Consider the following 20,065-nt stretch of genomic DNA (forward strand, 5'->3'; position numbering starts at 1 on the left):
CAAAAATGTCTGAGACTTACAGCCAAATTTATGGCACAGTGCTCACTTTAAACATTTATATGGAGTTGAAGAATTAGTGGAACACATGAAATGATCCATCCTTGAAAATAGAGAAGTAAGAAATACTCTCTGGATGAGGATACAATTTATTGATTATTAGTGAGCTCTGATGCTTGTATGATTCATTATGGATGCAGACATGAAATCAATGTGTTGGGAGAATATCTAATCGTCCTGAGGAAGGTGGGGAAAGGACTGTGAAAGACCACCGAAACACGTTGATGCAAGTTGGATTGCTGGACCCATTGGAACTGGCCAAAAATATATGAGAAATTGGGTGCACAAATTGGCCATTATATACCAAAATTGGGACAGCATGAGATGATAGACTTGGGAGGGTGTTTTGTGTTTTGTCTCCCAATGTATTTGTTTTAGATTAGAGACTGCATAGTGGTCGCCTGTGGGGCCCGCTGGATTTTTTAATGACTGTTTTATATTTGCATTGTGTATGGGATTATTTATTAAATATACATTTTAGATATCCCTTTATTAAGATTGATCATTGGAGTAAATGAGTGTATGAGAAGAGAGTTCAGTGGTGGAGAAAAGAGTTCAGTGGTGGATAGCACTATTTTCCCCCTGGGGATTATTTTTTGTAATCACCATGGTGGTCTGACTGCCAACATCGTAGTCTGGTGGGCGGACCACCAGGGATCTGGCGGTCAGACTGCCACAGCGGGTATGTCGGTCCTATGAACTGCCGTATTTGTAATAAGGCACTAAGGGCCAGATGTAGCAAAGGGTTTTTCCCATTCTGTGTCAATGGGAAAATGTATTCGTACATACAGTATGGCCCTAAATTTTAAACAGACATTTTACTTTAAATTAAATTTATAAAAACAGTTGAAACTTTATAAAAAATATATAATTAAACTATACTTTTAAACGTGTAAAATTTACAATTTCTAAAATATAGAATTACTATTAAAAATGTAACTAGAAAAAAATGCAAAAACATTTTAAACAAATATAATAAAAAAATCTCCCCGCTCTTTCCTCCATAAACCCAACATCCCACTATTGAAAATGCTGATAAACATGTATTTGTATTTTGAACATTTTTAGAAAATTCATTTTAAAATGAAATAAAATATTATGATTACTGTTTAAAATAAATATACATATCAACCTATTTTTAAAAACTGACAATAATTTCCAAATTCACTAAAATATTGTGAAGACAACATTACGTTTTAGTAAACAATATATTTTGCAACAATAAAAAACTAAAAATGATATGCACATGATATTCTGGTAACCATATATTTGTATCACAACAGTTTTTTTCAATATTCTGTCTGAACACCCAGCTTGTAGGCAAACAGAACCAACAACATTTGAATTATCCACAGTATCAATAATATCTTTCTGAAATGTCCTCCTAAAATATGAAGATTCCCACCTGCCCTCTGTATACTAAATATACTCAAATGGAAGGAAACACTACAAACACTGCCATTGAAGCAGCATACCAAAATTTCACTACTCAATACCTTGATGTACAATGTCACTTTCTCTGCATGAGAGACTCATAAACATTTTTCTGTACCCAGATTTCTTTTGGCTGAAGTGACCGGAGGGTCTTTTGTGACAGGGGGGATGTTCCGACTACTGCTCAGGGACAGCAGCATGCTGCCCAGTGGCTTCACCATCACAGAAATTATTGAGGAATGGAGTTCACAATTGTCATGTAGCAGCTATTGTTTCCCCACTGCCACGTGATGGCTAATTGCAGCCCTTAGAGACAGCAAAGAAAAACAATTCACTACAGCATGAAGTTCTGTAATCTTGGACGAGACACTGGTTGCAAGAACTACTGTTTGTGTGAAGCTTCCCTCTTCATAGAGAGTGAAGTTTTCCAACTTTGTCTAACTTCACAGGAGAAGTGTAAATCTTTGTTCACCCTGAAGTACGCACATTCCTGGTGTGTCTCTTGGGTGCTCATCACATTTGTCATAATCGTATCCATTTGCATAGGCCAAGGTGGTCATTACCATTATTATGGGGCTCATTGCGAGTTTCGAAGTGGGAAACACCCGAGCACCAAACTCCCGATGAGGAGACCACCACGGAACTGGTGGGCTACTCACAGACCCCATTATAAGTTTTCCCCTGGGCTGGCTGGTGGAAACTAAGGTTTCCTAGGTCAGCCCAGTGGAAAATATGTGGAGGCATTGGACTCAGCTCCACATGGAGCCAAGTCAAATACTGTCGCGCAGGGGGCCCCCTAGCACTTATCGAATGTGCACTGTCTGCTAAGCAGACATTGAGCATTCCGACAGTGTTGGTGATGGGAGGCCCTGCACTGCCCACAACAATGTTGTGGGCAGTGCAGAGGGCCCCCTGTGGCACTCAGCACTTGTTCTCCGCCAGCGTTCAGCCTTTTCATGGCGGTTGAACTGCTACAAAAAGGCTGGCGGAGAACATGGTTGTAATCAGCACAGCGGCACTGACCAGCGCCACCATGGCTGGTTACAACCACGACCGCCATCATCCTGTTGAGATCAAAGATCCTGGCGGAGTCGGCAGTCGGACCACCAGGGTCGCAAAGTGGCGGTCAGACTCCCACAGCCTCGGCGGGCTGACCGCCACTGCGAGTCAGGCGATTTTGAGACCGCCAGACTCATAATAGGGCCCTATGTTTTGACATTAGTAGTTGAACAGACTGCCTGATAGCAAGCTTATGATGCAGTATCCTCTGTGCATAGATGTATGCACCCTTTGTGCATCATAGAAAACAAGGATAGTAACTACATACTGCACTCTGTGGCTCATACATACTGGTTAACATGCGTTGGTAGAAATACAGGGAGTGCAGAATTATTAGGCAAGTTGTATTTTTGAGGATTCATTTTATTATTGAACAACAACCATGTTCTCAATGAACCCAAAAAACTCATTAATATCAAAACTGAATATTTTTGGAAGTAGTTTTTAGTTTGTTTTTAGTTTTAGCTATGTTAGGGGGATATCTGTGTGTGCAGGTGACTATCACTGTGCATAATTATTAGGCAACTTAACAACAAAAAAATATATACCCATTTCAATTATTTTTAATTACCAGTGAAACCAATATAACATCTCAACATTCACAAATATACATTTCTGACATTCAAAAACAAAACAAAAACAAATCAGTGACCAATATAGCCACCTTTCTTTGCAAGGACACTCAAAAGCCTGCCATCCATGGATTCTGTCAGTGTTTTGATCTGTTCACCATCAACATTGCGTGCAGCAGCAACGACAGCCTCCCAGACACTGTTCAGAGAGGTGTACTGTTTTCCCTCCTTGTAAATCTCACATTTGATGATGGACCACAGGTTCTCAATGGGGTTCAGATCAGGTGAACAAGGAGGCCATGTCATTAGATTTCCTTCTTTTATACCCTTTCTTGCCAGCCACGCTGTGGAGTACTTGGACGCGTGTGATGGAGCATTGTCCTGCATGAAAATCATGTTTTTCTTGAAGGATGCAGACTTCTTCCTGTACCACTGCTTGAAGAAGGTGTCTTCCAGGAACTGGCAGTAGGACTGGGAGTTGAGCTTGACTCCATCCTCAACCCGAAAAGGCCCCACAAGCTCATCTTTGATGATACCAGCCCAAACCAGTACTCCACCTCCACCTTGCTGGCGTCTGATTCGGACTGGAGCTCTCTGCCCTTTACCAATCCAGCCACGGGCCCATCCATCTGGCCCATCAAGACTCACTCTCATTTCATCAGTCCATAAAACCTTAGAAAAATCAGTCTTGAGATATTTCTTGGCCCAGTCTTGACGTTTCAGCTTGTGTGTCTTGTTCAGTGGTGGTCGTCTTTCAGCCTTTCTTACCTTGGCCATGTCTCTGAGTATTGCACACCTTGTGCTTTTGGGCACTCCAGTGATGTTGCAGCTCTGAAATATGGCCAAACTGGTGGCAAGTGGCATCGTGGCAGCTGCACGCTTGACTTTTCTCAGTTCATGGGCAGTTATTTTGCGCCTTGGTTTTTCCACACGCTTCTTGCGACCCTGTTGACTATTTTGAATGAAACGCTTGATTGTTCGATGATCACGCTTCAGAAGCTTTGCAATTTTAAGAGTGCTGCATCCCTCTGCAAGATATCTCACTATTTTTGACTTTTCTGAGCCTGTCAAGTCCTTCTTTTGACCCATTTTGCCAAAGGAAAGGAAGTTGCCTAATAATTATGCACACCTGATATAGGGTGTTGATGTCATTAGACCACACCCCTTCTCATTACAGAGATGCACATCACTTAATATGCTTAATTGGTAGTAGGCTTTCGAGCCTATACAGCTTGGAGTAAGACAACATGCATAAAGAGGATGATGTGGTCAAAATACTCATTTGCCTAATAATTCTGCACTCCCTGTATTTGTTGAAAGATTCCAATCTCCACCTCCTGTTATATTAGAAACGTGGTGTTAAGTTAAATCAGTGGTAAATACCATCTGGTAATAGTGTTTTAGGAGTATGATATGCTACCCATTTTTAATTACAATAGTTTCTAGCCATCTGCAAAATATGTGGCAAAACACAGGACACCAGATTATAATACTCAAGATTTCTCATTACCCGAAAGCATGGCAATGTTTCACAGACAAAACGTAAGAAATAAATAATTTTTCTGCTTTGAGAGCACTAATGGTTGACTGTTGCTCAGAAAGGGTGTCTTTGACAATATGATTGTGTTGTGTCTACTTTAGGCATGCTTTGACCGGTGCTGGTAGTTTGACTACCGACCTTAAGTGTATCCTGTGCCTTCTATGTCTTCATCATTGATCCAAATTCTCCCTGTTGTCATTTTGCTTCACTTGCAATTTAAGTGTATTTTGGTTCCAGTGCGTTAGCTTAGTTCATCTTAGGGCTTCCATTTCAGGCTAATGATATCTTTGCACCTTTTAAATTGGTCTCCTATTGATGTGTCACACCACCTTGACGAATGTGTAGTGCTTGTGTCATATTTGCAACTCTCGGAGTGCTACTGTATGATCTCAATCACATTAACTGAGGTATTATTTTGGCACACAATGACCTGCAGTGTTATCAGTGTGCATGTCATAAGGCCCCTTATCGACCATTTGAATTCATCTCTAAATATATCATAATTTATTTAGGATGCTTTATATTGCTGCTGAGCATCTTTTGGCTAAAGGGCACTCTAGATAATGTCCAGAGGGTATGTAGGTAGTGGGTGATCAAAGTCAACAATATTTTGAAAGCAGTTGTCTAACAGCAAACCTTAACCTCTCTTTGTAAGTAATAGTGGCCCATAATGTGGAATTCTTAAAACTGAATACATTTTAATAACTGTTCAAGTAAGGCATCTTTCCAGATCATAAAATATGTATTCCAGTAGAATACAAGCTGCACGTCTTGAGTATTGACAATGCGGACGCCTACCATTCGAGCACTTTCATCCCTGTGCACTTAAAATCCTCACTGATAATCTACTTGTTGAGCAAGGCGCGTTTGAGTTTCCTTAGTGGGTATTAGTTTGTGAATAACAAGCCCTCTCGGTGCAATAACACTGGAGCTCTTAAAGGGTTAATCACCATTACCTGAAAGGAATCTGGCTCGTCTCCTCCACTTTTACATAGTACCTGATGAAGCAAGAGCAGCCCCTTGTGCATTATCCACGACACAATCTTCCTTTCAAGCAAAGCAAACCTACCTCACAAAGATGCCAGAATAGCAAATATTGATCCTCTTGAATGATGGCGCACCGCGCGCCACGCGAGCCACTCAAGCATCTGCCTGTTGCCACAAGCCACTGCCTTTGTGCAGCAATAATAGGAAGTGACGTTACGTGCTATGGGTTGCGAATTGCAAATATTTAAAAGTAATAAATTTCTCGGAATGAAAGCTACTTTCTTTAAAGAAAGAAAGACCGAAAAACTGGTGTTTGCCTAGAAACCTACCCCCTCACTGCACCTGTACTTTCCCATTGTTTGCGTGCCAAGTTAAATGCGGTTTTCTTGCTTGCTGTTTGTAACTGTTTATAAGTACTGTAGGCAGTGAAGACAAACTGTTTATTTTCTAGTGAGGAAAAAATCACCACTTACGAGACACTTGAAGAAACTGTTAATCAAAGAATAGGGCAACTTCTTCATATACCAGACAGTTTAGGATAATACTGCCTTACATGACTGCTAAATTATGCTACTTCTGAGTGCACATGGGAAGGCCTGCTTTACAGTACTACCTTACCATAAAATTCATTATTACTTTAGGCGAACCCCAAAATACTGATCTGATACGAGATTCACTGAAAGTGGCACACTCTGGTGTCGAGTATTCTTTTAAATCAGGAAGAAAAGCATGTTAAAGGAAAGATTATCTATCCTAAAACTAGAATATTCAGTAACCAAAGATATAAAAACTGAAAGGATTTCTGAATGTGTTGTCTGTAAAGGTAAAGGAAAATTTAATTCTAAGGAATCGGGAGTAATGTTGAAATGTAGAACTCACTTTTCAGTATTTGTTATGGTTGAGGCGTCTCCCAGGCTGTGTGTGCTTATGTATCTTTCTCTTCTTTCGTCCTATATATAGGTGTGTGTGTGTGATGTTTGTATATACACGTCTGCCTATCTATACACATATAGGGACATTATTGAGAAGGCGACTGCCAGGCTGAGTGTGCATGTGTATCTCTCTCTTCTTTCTCTCTATATATAGGCGTGTGCATATGGGTACGTGTGTGTGTGTGTGTGTGTGTAATCTGTGTATTTACGTGTGTGTCTATAAATATATATATATATATATATATATATATATATATATATATATATATGAATGATATATGCATATTTCTATCTTAATAATAGATATATATATATATATTTTCCCTAAAAAACAAAGGTTACAGGGACATTATACACTTACAAAACCAGAGAAGTTCAGCTGTTATACTTAGAGTTATTTTAAGAAACTATAACTCGTTCCCTAAGAGAACTATAACTTGCGCCCTCCTCATGCACAGTTTTCTCATGAATAATTTGTCTGAAGATGTTACAGTGATATTATCAATGATTGTCATAGAAAATTTCATAAAGGATGTAATATCGGGGGTAATTAGTGCATGGCGAGAGCGCAAGTTATAGTTATCCTAGGGCATGAGTTATAGTTCTTTAAATAACTCTAACAGCGGAATTTCAATGGTTTAAAATCTGAACCTAACTATAGCATCAGTGTAACCAACTATAACATCAGTGTAACCTTTGTTTTTTAGTGAATTTCGGAGGATTTTTTATATTCTAGCTCCCAGCTATAAGGTCTCTGCAACCTTAGGTTTTTCAGTGAATTTCTATTTTTTTAATGCACCAAAGAAGGGGTTGACAGCAGGGCCTGGACTGTGGCCAGACCCTGCGGTCAACCCCATTTACATCTTACCCCACGTGCCTTTTTTTGGACCCCCCCCCTCCCTTTTTCTCGGCTTCTGGTTGACGGATCACCCCAAAACTATCCATTTATAACAAGACCCTTGGGTACACATTTTTTTGAAAATTTCATAAATATTCATTAAACAGTGTTAAAGATATAGCCAAGTTAAAAAAACACTTTTTCAATGGAAACTAGGTTCTAACTATAAGTAACAATTGGCAGCCACCATTTGCCTATATCTTTGACAGAATCTTCACAAAATTGTCCCCAAAAAAGTGTGCAGGTAGTTACTGTTGCACAGGGAAAGTTTCAGGGTGATCCATCACACAGGACCGAGAAAAAGGGGAGGGTGGTAAAAAAACGTGTTTTTCCCGTGTTAATTCACATAGGACCTTTAAACACGACTACAGCCTGAACCAATGGATGAAATTACACCAAATATGGCAGAAAGGTAGGCAGATTGTGCTTTCACTTATTTGGTGTAAATCAGTTCAGTAGTTTTTGAGATATTAAAGGGGAAATACATTTGTATATCTACAGCCGCGGATCCATTGCGATGTTTTTGTGAATATTGTGGTGAATTTGCAAGTGCACGCAACAGGAGGAATGCTGTAAATGGCTGCCTACAATCTAACCATAAAGTTGCAGTCGCCATTTTGAGTAATAATCCTTGCGTATTCAAGAAAACACTCCAATATTACAGGATATTTGAGAATATTCGAAGATATTCGAGAATATTTGAGAATATGCAAAAAAAACATTCACATACTCATTCACACACTAATTAGTTCACTCATACATGCACTCAGAGACTCATGTGCCCAGTCACACACCCACTCAGACACTCATGTGCCCACTCAGACCCACTGATAGACTCACACACTCACTTTCGGACCCACTCAGACACTCATGCACCCACTCACAGTATCACTGACAGAGACAGGCCCTAATTATTTATCACTGAAAAAAACAAAGGTTAAAAGGGAAATTATAGATGAAAATGTCACTTAAAACATACTGTTTTAAACTAACAATACCAGTTACAATTACCTCAAGTAACTATAACTCGTGCCCTTAAGTAACTCTAACTAACACCCAAACTATATACAGTTTGTCATCAATTATGTAATTTCAAATGTGCCAGCAATGTTATGGGATGTCACAGAATATGTAATGAGTGAGGTTATATAATAGGTCATAAGCGGTGCATGGCGAGGGTGCGAGTAATAGTTATTTAGGGCACAATTTATAGTTACTTGAGATGCACACCCACCCTAACCTTTTAGGGCCCCACAGGACCTCAATTCCCAGGACATATTTTATCTTATAGTGAGGGAGTGTGCACGGCCCGCCTCACAAAGCCTTTTCAGCTCCAGTAGCACATCCCAGGGGCATTTATGTTTTTAAGTGGAGGGGTACATGCACAAGACAATATGGTGGGGGCCACAGTGATGCCCCAGACCCCCTACGGCCATGCTAGCACCACTCAGGCACTCATCCTGGGTCCACAAGGAGCTGGCATTCCCCCCACCCACTGAGAGCCAGTGTTTTTCACTGCTCCAGCAAGGTGAGAGCAATCTGAGTTTCCTTGCCTGCAAGAGCGTGGGCAGGGAAATACAGGTCCGGTCCCACCCAGCAAGAGGATTTTCAAAGCTCCCGTGGGTGGGTGGGTCAGACAAATATTTCCTTCCCACGCTGTTACGGGCAGGGAAACTACTGAGTCACTGGGGTGTACTCCCCGGCTATGGGGGATAGGGACCGGGGGCCTTACAGGGCTCAAAGGGAGTGGGGGCGGGTGCTGCCACCCCTTTTAAATATTATGGGCCCTGAGGGATGAAGTCTCCGGGCCTTTTTAGGAGGGGTGGCACACAATTAACCCCCTTTCTTTTAATTTTGGCCACAGAGGATTGGACCCCCCACCATGCCCCTTTATATCTATTTTGTAATGTTTTATATAGGACTCAGGAATAAGTCCAGAGTCTTAAGACGACCATCACTAAATGTTTTTGTGGTGACAGTAAGTCAGATTTTCTCAGGAGATCTGTCAGCCCCTCAGATCCTCTGCAACATGAAATAAACACGTTTTTTGAGCCATAATCCCTCAAAAACTGCTGAATGGGTTTACACCAAATCACACAAGCACGCTTTCTGGATGAACATCTAGCTTTCTGCCAAATTTGTTGTAAATCCATGCAGTTTTTGTTGTATCGCTGTTCAATTTTCCTATGGAAAAATGAATGCGGAAAACTTGTGTTGGGACGTTCTGCTTTCCTCAGACCTAGCTCGACGGGTCACCCCAAAACATTTCAGGAAGGAGATGAGGTGGATGATTTTTTGGGGGGAAACGTTTGTGGAGATTCGTCAAACAGAGCCATATGTGTATATATATATATATATATATATATAGATATATATATATGTATATCTATCTATCTATCTATATATATATATACAGTATATATATATATACATATATATATATATATACACACACACATATATATGTGTGTATATTTCATATATATATATATGTATGTTATATATATATATAATATATATCTAGATATTGGTGAACGCCTATGAATCCTATATATATATATATATATATATATATATATATATATATATATATACATATATATATATATATATATATATATATATATATATATACATTAGAGTCCTTACTCCGCTGTGGCTAATTAATTATACACCCACCTTCTGCTGATTTAACTATTTATAGGAGTGTCATTTTTAAAAGTGCAAGCAAGAGATTGAGGCCCTCATTATGACATTGGCGGTAAATCCCACTTACCACCATGCTGACTGCCGCCAACATACCGCCGCTTATATCCGTTCACCATATTATGACGCACACACAGCAATCCGTCATTATACAGCCACACACACAAGTCCGCCACACCAAAGGTCAGTGATAAACTGGCGGTATCAAAACCCACACCATTATGCCAACAGAACAACGCCTACCACATTATGACCCACAAATCACCACAGCGGACAGTCAACCGTGGTAAACCATTGGTGGTACATACAGCTGTGCTCAAAACACACACACTCAAACAAAACAACAATACATTGGACAATTTAAACTACACACACCTGAGACCCATACACACACCACACCCACATCACTATAAAACACACACCCACAGTACCCACAACCCTTTACGAATACAAACCATTGGCACCAGAGAAAGACAGCAAGACCACTCATACAACCAGAGACACATACCACCATCACCTATACACCACCCACACACCCCACATCACACACCCCAACACACCACCCTACACACCCTCACCCACACCACTCACACTACACCCATGGCACCGCATACGACACCCCAGATTCTCTGAGGAGGAGCTAAGGGTCATGGTGGAGAAAATCATCCGGGTAGAGCCACAGCTATTTGGAGCACAGGTGCAGCAGATATCCATTGCTAGGAAGATGGAGCTATGGCGGAGGATCGTGGACAGGGTCAACGCCGTGCGACAGTACCCAAGAACCAGGGATGACATTAGGAAGAGATGGCACAACCTAAGGGAGAAGGTACGTTCCATTGCTGCAAGATACCAGCTTGCAGTACAGAGGACTGGCGGTGGACCCCCATCCCCTCCCCCACAAATAACAACATGGGAGGAGCAAGTCTTGGCAATCATGCGTCCTGAGGGCCTGGCAGGAGTAGCAGGAGGACTGGACTCTGGTAAGTCAACTCTATACTACTACTACCCCCTACCTTCATGCCATCACATACCCCCACCCTCACTCCCATCACTCCACCACCTCCCACACACCCCACTCATCCTAATGCCAAGCTCAGCATGCACCACCAATGCATGGACATCACTCACAGCCCTGCATGGACACCAATCACCAAAGCATGCACACTGGAGAATCACCTAACCCCCCACATAACACCTCAGACAAGGAAAAGCTGCCAGGGCAATAACAACCGTAGAGGGCAACCCACCCATGCACAATATGTCACACATAGAAATAACACTGCATTAACATCCCCACAGGTATCCCAGCCAATGTCACCAGAGAAGAGGTGCCAGTAACATTCACTCCCCCACAGAAGAGGCCCACACTGATGACAGTGACTCTGCTCTCCTGGATCTGGATGACCAATCCGGCCCATCAGGGACCTCCGGACAGTCGGTTACCCAGACCCAGTCACACACCACCACAGAACCTCCCCCCTGAGGAAACACCACCACAGCCTCCACCCAGCGTGCCCATACCTCTGTCCCCAGGACACATCAATCCCACTACAGGGACCCCAGGGCACCACTCATACCCAAGACACCTGGGGTCAGTGGCAGTGGGCACACAGTTCAGGGGACAGAGGCACAGGACAACAGGGAAGCTGGGAGGACTGCTGTGCGCTAGGGGGAGGACAGGCCCAGGGAACCGACTCTCCAGGAGGCACTCATCACGATCCTGGGAGCATACCAACATTCCCAGGATACGCTGGGCCAGATCATGGACAAGTTACAGGAGAACATGCAGCTGCAGGAGGGACAGTACCATGGGATCAGGGAGGACTTGAAGGCCATTAACACTACCCTGGTCTCCATTGCAGTGGTGCTGGAAGACATGGCCAACATTATGAGGGAGGCAGTGTCACACCAGCGGGCCCCTGCCACTAGCCAAACATCTGAACAACCCTCCACCTCTGCTGCCGCTAGTGGACAGGAGGTCCCGCAACAGGACCAACAGGTCACCAGCACCCCTCCACCTGCAGAATGAGAACCACCCAGCAAACGTTCCCTGCGAACCAGGCAGGAGCCAGAGACTATTGCCAAGACCCCTGCCAGGAAATAAGACTCTCCTGATTGTCACCCTTGTGTCCCACTCTGTCACCCTGTCCAACTTGAACTGCCATTGCTCCCTTCCTATGCGCCCTTGGACAATGCACCTGTGCTACCAATAGACTGGACTCTACCCTGGACTTTCCTCCATCATCACCCCAGCCCATTGCAGTACCCCCTTTTCTTCACAGCACTTAAATAAACACCCTTTGAAAAAATACAAGTATGGAGTATGTCAAATGAGTTAAGTATGTATTTGTTTAACAAGGTGTAAACATTGCAATTCAATTGTACAGTAATGTATACATAGGAAAGACCTGTAGTTGGCTGCAGTGAACACACCAGGAGTGACAGTGTGGCACCAATATCTGCAAAAAGAGTTGCCAAAGGATACAGTGAGTGGGCATAGAGGTGGGAATTAACAGCCTGTCGGTGACAATGTCAAATACAAAACTGTCAATGAAATGTGAAGTTACACTGTCTTACCTTTGTGTTATTGGAAGTAATGACGTATCACTCCAGTTCTGTTGTCCTCATCCTCACCCTCTGACTCCTCATCTTCACTGTCCACAGGGTCCACTGCTGCCACACGGCCATCTCCAGCCTCTTCCTCCTGCAGAAAAGACACATGGCGTCTCAAGGCAAGGCTGTGCAACATGCAGCATGCCACGATTATCTGGCAGACCTTCTTAGGAGAGTAGCACAGGGATCCACCTGTTAGATGGCGGCACCGAAACCTGGCCTTCAGGAGGCCGAAGGTATGTTCTATTATCCTTCTTGTTCGCCCATGTGCCTCATTGTAACATTCGTCTGCCCTTGTCCTGGGATTCCTCACAGGGGTCAGTAGCCATGAGAGGTTGGGGTAACCAGAGACACCTGCAAATTTTGAGGGACAACTGTGAGCCACACATTATGCCATATGGCCCACACCACACCCATACACCAACAGCCACTGAGTGGGAACCAGGGCTCACCTATTAGCCACTCCCTGTGCCTCTGGAGTTGGGCCATCATATTTGGGATGCTGCTATTCCTCAGGATAAAAGCATCATCCACTGGGCCTGGATACTAAGCATTGACATGGGAGATGTACTGGGTCCACCAAACACACCATCTGCACATTCATCGAGTGAAAACATTTACGATTTCTGAAGACCTGTTCATTCTGGCGGGGGGGACAAATGCAGTATGTGTTCCATCAATCACCCCAATGATGTTGGGGATATGTCCCATTGCATAGAAGTCAGCCTTCACTGTGGCCAAATCCTCCACGTGGGGAAAACAATGTAGCTGCACATGTGTTTAATTAGGGCAGACAACCCTCTGGTCAGCACTATTGAGAACATTGGCTGTGACATTCCTGCTGCCAAGCCCACTGTCACTCGGAAAGAACCAGTTGCCAAGAAATGCAGCACTGATAGCACTTGCACAAGAGGGGGGATCCCAGTGGGGTGACAGATAGAAGGTATCAGGTCAGGCTCCAATTGGGCACACAGCTCTGTGATTGTGGCCCTGTCAAGTCTGTAGGTGAGTATAATGTGCCTGGCCTCCATTGTTGCCAAGTTCACCAGGTGTCTGTACATGGGGGGATATCTCCATCTCCTATTCATCCGCATCGGTTGCAATCTATGGGGCAAAAGAGTGAGGAGCCTGTCATAATCTGTACATTGTAGCCACTACAGTTCAATGCATGATGTGATTTATTAATGTATTAGTGGCATATGTCTTGAATGTACAATTTTGATCTGTGACACAGTTAGGATCCATGGTCTACCTGCCCCCCCATTGAAATGATGTCCGCCTGTCCGGTATGGAGGGACAGGTGGAAGTGAGGTAATTACGCTGACGCCATGAGCCGTTGCGGGAAGTGGTCGGGAACCGCTGTGCAACTCCTCATTGATTATAATTGGGCCCTATGGGTTACAGTGGCCAATGGTGATGTACGCTGGCGGTGACGGTATGCACCGCCGCGGACTAGACCGCCATTTTCTATCTGTTCACTCACTTGCTACCTGACCTTCAACATGAGAGGACCTACACTGCATGTGCTACTGTGACCTGTGTCTGGAACCTACCATGGCCCGTGTGCCTGGGGAAAGGGCCCCTGCCTTCACCTCAGCAGAGTTGGAGCAACTAGTGGATGGGGTCCTACCCCAGTACGGACTGCTTTGTGGGCCTCCAGACCAACAGGTGAGTACACTGTGAGCACGATGCATGGGGCATGAATGCATGGAGTGGTGTGTGTGAAGGCCTCGTGTACGGGGGTTGGTGGATGGGCCCTGGGCAGCGTGTAGCATGTATGCTGGGCCATGTCTGTGCGTAAGGGGATGGGAGGGCTATGGTGGGCCATGTTTGTAACAGGCAGGATGGTCTAATTAATACCTTTCCCTGTGTATATTTCCTCTTCAGGTCAGTGCCCATCAAAAGAAGGGTATATGGCGTGCCATCGCCAAGGACATGCAGATGCTGGGGGTCTACGGCAGGTGGAGCACCCATTGTCAGAAACGGTGGGAGGACCTGAGATGCTGGGTACGGAAGACGGCGGAGGCCCAGCTGGGGATGGCCTCCCAATGAGGAATGGGTGCCTGTCAAACCCTGACCCACCTGATGGCCCGCATTCTAGCGGTAGCCTATCCCAAGCTGGATGGGCACTTGGGGGCATCACAGCAGCAACAAGGGGGTGAGTACAGTGCCCATAATTACTACTTATGTCTGGTGGGGTGGTATCCGGGTGGGGGATGTGTGCCTGTGGGTGCCCCTAGGCCAGGGCTGATATTACAATGTAGGTCCCATGTTGGGCAGGGTTCTGATGTGATATTCCTCCAACCTAGCTAGTAGGCATCCACTACTTGGTAGGGGTGTGTGGGTCCCAGGTAAGCTGCAGTGGGAGGTATTTGTCCCTCCCCATGCCCTGGTGACTAGCATTGTTACTGGTAGTGCCGTGCATAGTGCTTAGGGCTGTTCCCTGTGTGTGAGGGTGCTGTGTATGCCAACGGTAGTGTTGGTGCAGCTATTGACCAAGTGTATCCTCCACCCCCATCACCAGCACACCTATCAGAACACACACCTCACTGGCAGTCACCGCCCCAACAGCCTTGCACACGTCCCCTGTGTCCTCTCCCACTGTGTCTGTGCCCCCTCCTCCCAAAGTACCCAAACGCAAGCACTCAGACACCCAACAGCCAATCACCCCACAACACCATCCAGCCCATGCACCTGCACCCAAACACAGCAGACAGACACCTCCTACAACAACTCCCTCTTCCTCCACTCCCAGACCTTCTCCCTCTTCCCACCCCAATGTCCCTAAGAAGCTTTTCCTCTCCACCATTGACCTCTTCCCTACTCCTAACCCCGTCTTTCACGTCTGGCCAGGGTGGCTAAAACCCAGGCAAGCTCCTCCGCCACCCAGTCCGCGGGCCCAGTAGTGTCCACAGCAACTCGTGGTGGGAAGGGATCCTGGGGCCAGACAGCCACACGGAAAGAGTGCCTGCCCCAAGTGCTGCCAGGAAGGTCAAGGTGCCATCCCCAGCTACTACCGTGAAGGTAAAGGTGTCACCCCCAGCTGCTGCCAAGAGGAGCAAGGAGCCATCCCCAGCTGCTGCCAAGAGGAGAAAGGAGCCATCCCCAGCTGCTGCCAGGAAGGGCAAGGGGCCTGTACCCGCAAGCAGAAAGGACAAGAGGCCTGGTGCTGGGACTCAGTCGGAGCCCCCACCACCAACCGTGGGGGTGCAGCCGTTCGAGGCTGCAGGGGATGGGTAGGAGCTTCCCCCCACAACCACCAGCAGCAGTACCAGCACCACCACCAGCAGTGGGCAGCCGTCTGAGGCTGCAGGGGATAGGCAGGAGCTTCCCCCCACAACCACCACCAGCAGCACCAGCACCAGCACCACAACCAGCTGTGGGCTGCCGTCCGAGGCAGAAGGGGATGGGCAGGAGCTTCCCCCCACAACCAGCGGCAACATCACCACCACTGAGCAGCCATCTACGCCGGTGGACAGTGTGTAGTCCTGTATCCATGGGCTGTTGTGCAGGCTGACCCTGCAAATCCTGTGGGATTGACACCCACCTGAGAGACTCTGACCATGCACTCCCCAAGACCTGCATCACAGGGCACGATGCCCCCTCCAGAACCAGTGGAGAAGCCATCCACTCACCCCATCCTCCGCAGGATGAAGAGCACAGGGCACGATGCCCCCTCCAGAACCAGTGGAGAAGCCATCTACTCACCCTATCCTTCTAAGGATCAGAAACACAGGGCATGATGCCCCCTCCAGAACCAGTGGAGAAGCCATCCACTCACCCCATCCTCCCCAGGATCAGAAGCACAGGGCATGATTCCCCTCCGGAACCAGTGGAGAAGCCATCCACTCACCCCATCCTCCCCAGAATGAAGAGCACAGGGCACAATGCCCACTCCAGAACCAGTGGAGAAGCCATCCATTCACCGCATCTTCCCCAGGATCAATAGCACAGGGCGCGATGCCCCCTCCAGAACCAGTGGAGAAGCCATCCACTTGCCCCATCCTCCCCAGGTTGAAGAGCACAGGGCATGTGGCACCCTCCAGATCCAGTGGGCAACACCCACTTGAGAAACTGTGGCCTTGCACTCCCCAGGACCAAGCACAGGGCATGTTGGCCCCTCCAGAGCATGTGGGCAAGTCACCCACTTGAAAGACTGTGGCCTTCCACTCCCCAGGACAGTGCACAGGGCATGTTGCCCCCTCCAGGCCCAATGGTGTTGTTCCATCTGCCGGCTGAGGTGCCCCCCTGTTCCCTGTCCCCCTGAGGTGACTGCCTATTTTCAAACTGATGCCCCTGCAGTGTTCTCTCCATGTTGTGGCAGGAGTCAAGTGGGCCTTGGACTTTGTGATGTGGCCCTGTGGCCCACGAACTTTGAGGACTGGGCAGTGTCCCTTGATTTGCAAATATGTATATACTTTTATATTGGATGCACATATTACTACTTTATTTATCTTAGTACACTCACTTTTATCTATTTGTGTTGTCCTTGCATTTTTCCAGAGAGGTACGGGGTGTATGTTATGTTACTGCATCTGCTTGTATGTATGGTGTTGGGGGTGGAGGGGGGGGCGTGTGTGTGTCACTCTCTTTTTCCTCCCCCCTCCCCTGTGTGCTAGGTGGCTATACTCACCGTCACAGTCTTTTCCGTCGTTGGTTTTCATGGTGGAGCAGGACGTAGAACAGCATTGGGAATTTATGCAGGTCAGGCTCCATGGCGGCGTGTTTCTTCCCTGAGTCTCCACAGGTGAGTCCTTTCCCTTCTGTGCAGTGTTTCCGACAAGCTTTTGGTGTCATTGGTACCGCCCCAGAAAAGGTGGCGGATTGGCATGTCTTAATACGGTGGGCGGAACACTGACTTCCGCCTGGCTATAGGGGGCTACCGCCGTGGTGCCTGTTGATTCTGCCCTGGCGGTCGGTGTGTTAAAGTGGCTGTCTGTCTGAGCTCTTTCCGCCATGGTCATAATTTGGCAGTATTTGTCGCAAGCATGTTGGCGGTACTACCGCCACTTTATCACCGACCGCCAGGGTTGTAATGAGGGCCTAAATGCACTGAGCAAATAAAACAAAGACAATGTTATTTACCCTCACAAGTTTGAATATTATTTAAATCAGCAGAAGGTGCAAGGTTATTAGCCACAGCGAAGTAAGGACGCAGTAAGGAGGCAACTTGTACTATAATTCTCAGAAGGCTTCTAAGATGATAAAAGGCATGTTAATGAATGATGTGTGCCTCAAACTGAAACCACTTGAGAAAGACGGAAAGTTGAAAACGCGTTGTGCTGTTTGTAATGTTGCTCTGTGAATAAATAGAATTTGCCAAATTAAAGCCTCGCGGAGTGCAGCATCATTTGCACCATTTGTTTGGAAAATATATATATCTATATATATATACATATGCGCATATAAATATGTATAGATGTGCATATATACCATATATTTATTTATATATATATATATATATATATATATATATATATATATATATATATATATATATATATATATATATTGCACCAGATAGACAAAGGTTGTGTGCAGGATTTGGCAATAGACTGGGAATAGGGCAGAAAGGACACATGGGAGGTGAATGTGGTGCATCATTTCAAACCCAGGAAATTTAATGGAAAAAAAAAAAACAATGATTATTGTGGGAAATTGGTTTGTTGGTTAACTATGGTGTAAGCCCTGGTAAAACAGCAAACACAATTCTTGTCAGGCTAAGGCACAAGAAAACCTTGAATTACCCTGGGCTCACTCTCAAGTAGTAGCTTGACACAGAGCAGTCAGGCTTAACTTGAAGTCAATGTGTAAAGTATTTGTGCAACACTTCAAAGAGTAAAACATTGAAAACACCACACAAAAAGTATCCCACACCAGGTTAGAAAAATAACTATGATCCTAATAAATAAAACAAGACCAAAATGACAAAAATACAATTGGTAGGACTCAAGCTATGAATATTCACAAGATAAACTGTGGAATAGTGCTTAGAAGCAGAAAGTGCCAATCGGGGACACCTGGTTGCACCAGACCGGATCAAAGTCAAAGGTTCAGGTTGACCTCGATGGATCATGATGGAGTGCGGGCCAGCTACAGGGACCTACTTAGTCCCACTGAACAAAGTACCTTAATCCTGGTTGCAGAGCGTTGAGTGCCTCTGAGGCAAAGATGAGTTCAACAGCTGCTCAGATGAGTTGGCTCTGAGATGCAGCAAGGCTGCAGTGCGAGGTCCTTTTGCGATGAGAATCCTGCCAATGGGGCTTTCTGAAGGCCAATGTCGTGGATGTGTTGGAGGTCAATCAACTAACCCTTGGAGTCCCTCTGACTCTGTCTGAGGTCCAGGTTTTATACCCAGTGGTGCCTTAAATGTGGGGGAACTTCAAATACATGCCTTTGAAGTGTACAGGTGTCCTGCCCTTCCTCCCCCTACTCCAGGCTCATTACAGGGGGGTATGCAGCCCGTTGTGTGTTGACAGCCTATCTAAGTGTAAGTGAGGCTGCATCCAGCTCCTCCCTCCCATACTGCCCAGGATGGCCCATCAAGTCAGAAGTAGCCCATTAAGTCACACCTAAGCTCCCTTTGTGTGTGGCTATCTTGTCAGAATACATAAATCCCTTCTGTCCCCCACCACAGACATGTGTTCAGAGACAGGCAACAGGTACCAAGTGGCTGAGGCAAAAAATGATAACTTTCTAAAAGTGGCATTTTCAGAATTGCAATTTAAAATCTGACTTCACCTTAAGTTAGGATTTTAATTTATATTGTGACTCCAGAGACACCAAACTCCGAAGGATTATCTCTTTCTATTTGAAAATTACACTTATACAATGTAATAAGGTAACTCTAATGTTAGCCTATAAAAGATATAAGCTTTGTACTAGTGAGAAATGGATATAAGGGTGTTTTTTTCTACCAGAACATGTCAAACTAAAAGGTATATGGCCTACTTTTTAAATCATTGCACCCAGTCCTCTAGGCTGTCCTGGGCCAACCCTGGCGGTGCATATGTATTAAAAAGGAAGGTTTGGGCGTGGCAAAAGTGTTATTTTGCCAGGTCGACATGGCAGTCCAAAACTGCAGACATAAGCTCTACAATGGCATGTCCGAGATGTGTTTACAGGGCTATTTATGAGGGTGGCACAATCAGTGCAGGCTCACCAGTACCATTTTATCTCAAGGCCCTAGCCACATGCAGTGCACTTTACTAGGGACTTATAAGTAGATTAAATATGCCACTTGGGTATAAGACAATTTTGCCACATT

This window comes from Pleurodeles waltl, chromosome 4_1, assembly GCF_031143425.1.
Source record: "Pleurodeles waltl isolate 20211129_DDA chromosome 4_1, aPleWal1.hap1.20221129, whole genome shotgun sequence".
Taxonomy (NCBI): Eukaryota; Metazoa; Chordata; class Amphibia; order Caudata; family Salamandridae; genus Pleurodeles; species Pleurodeles waltl.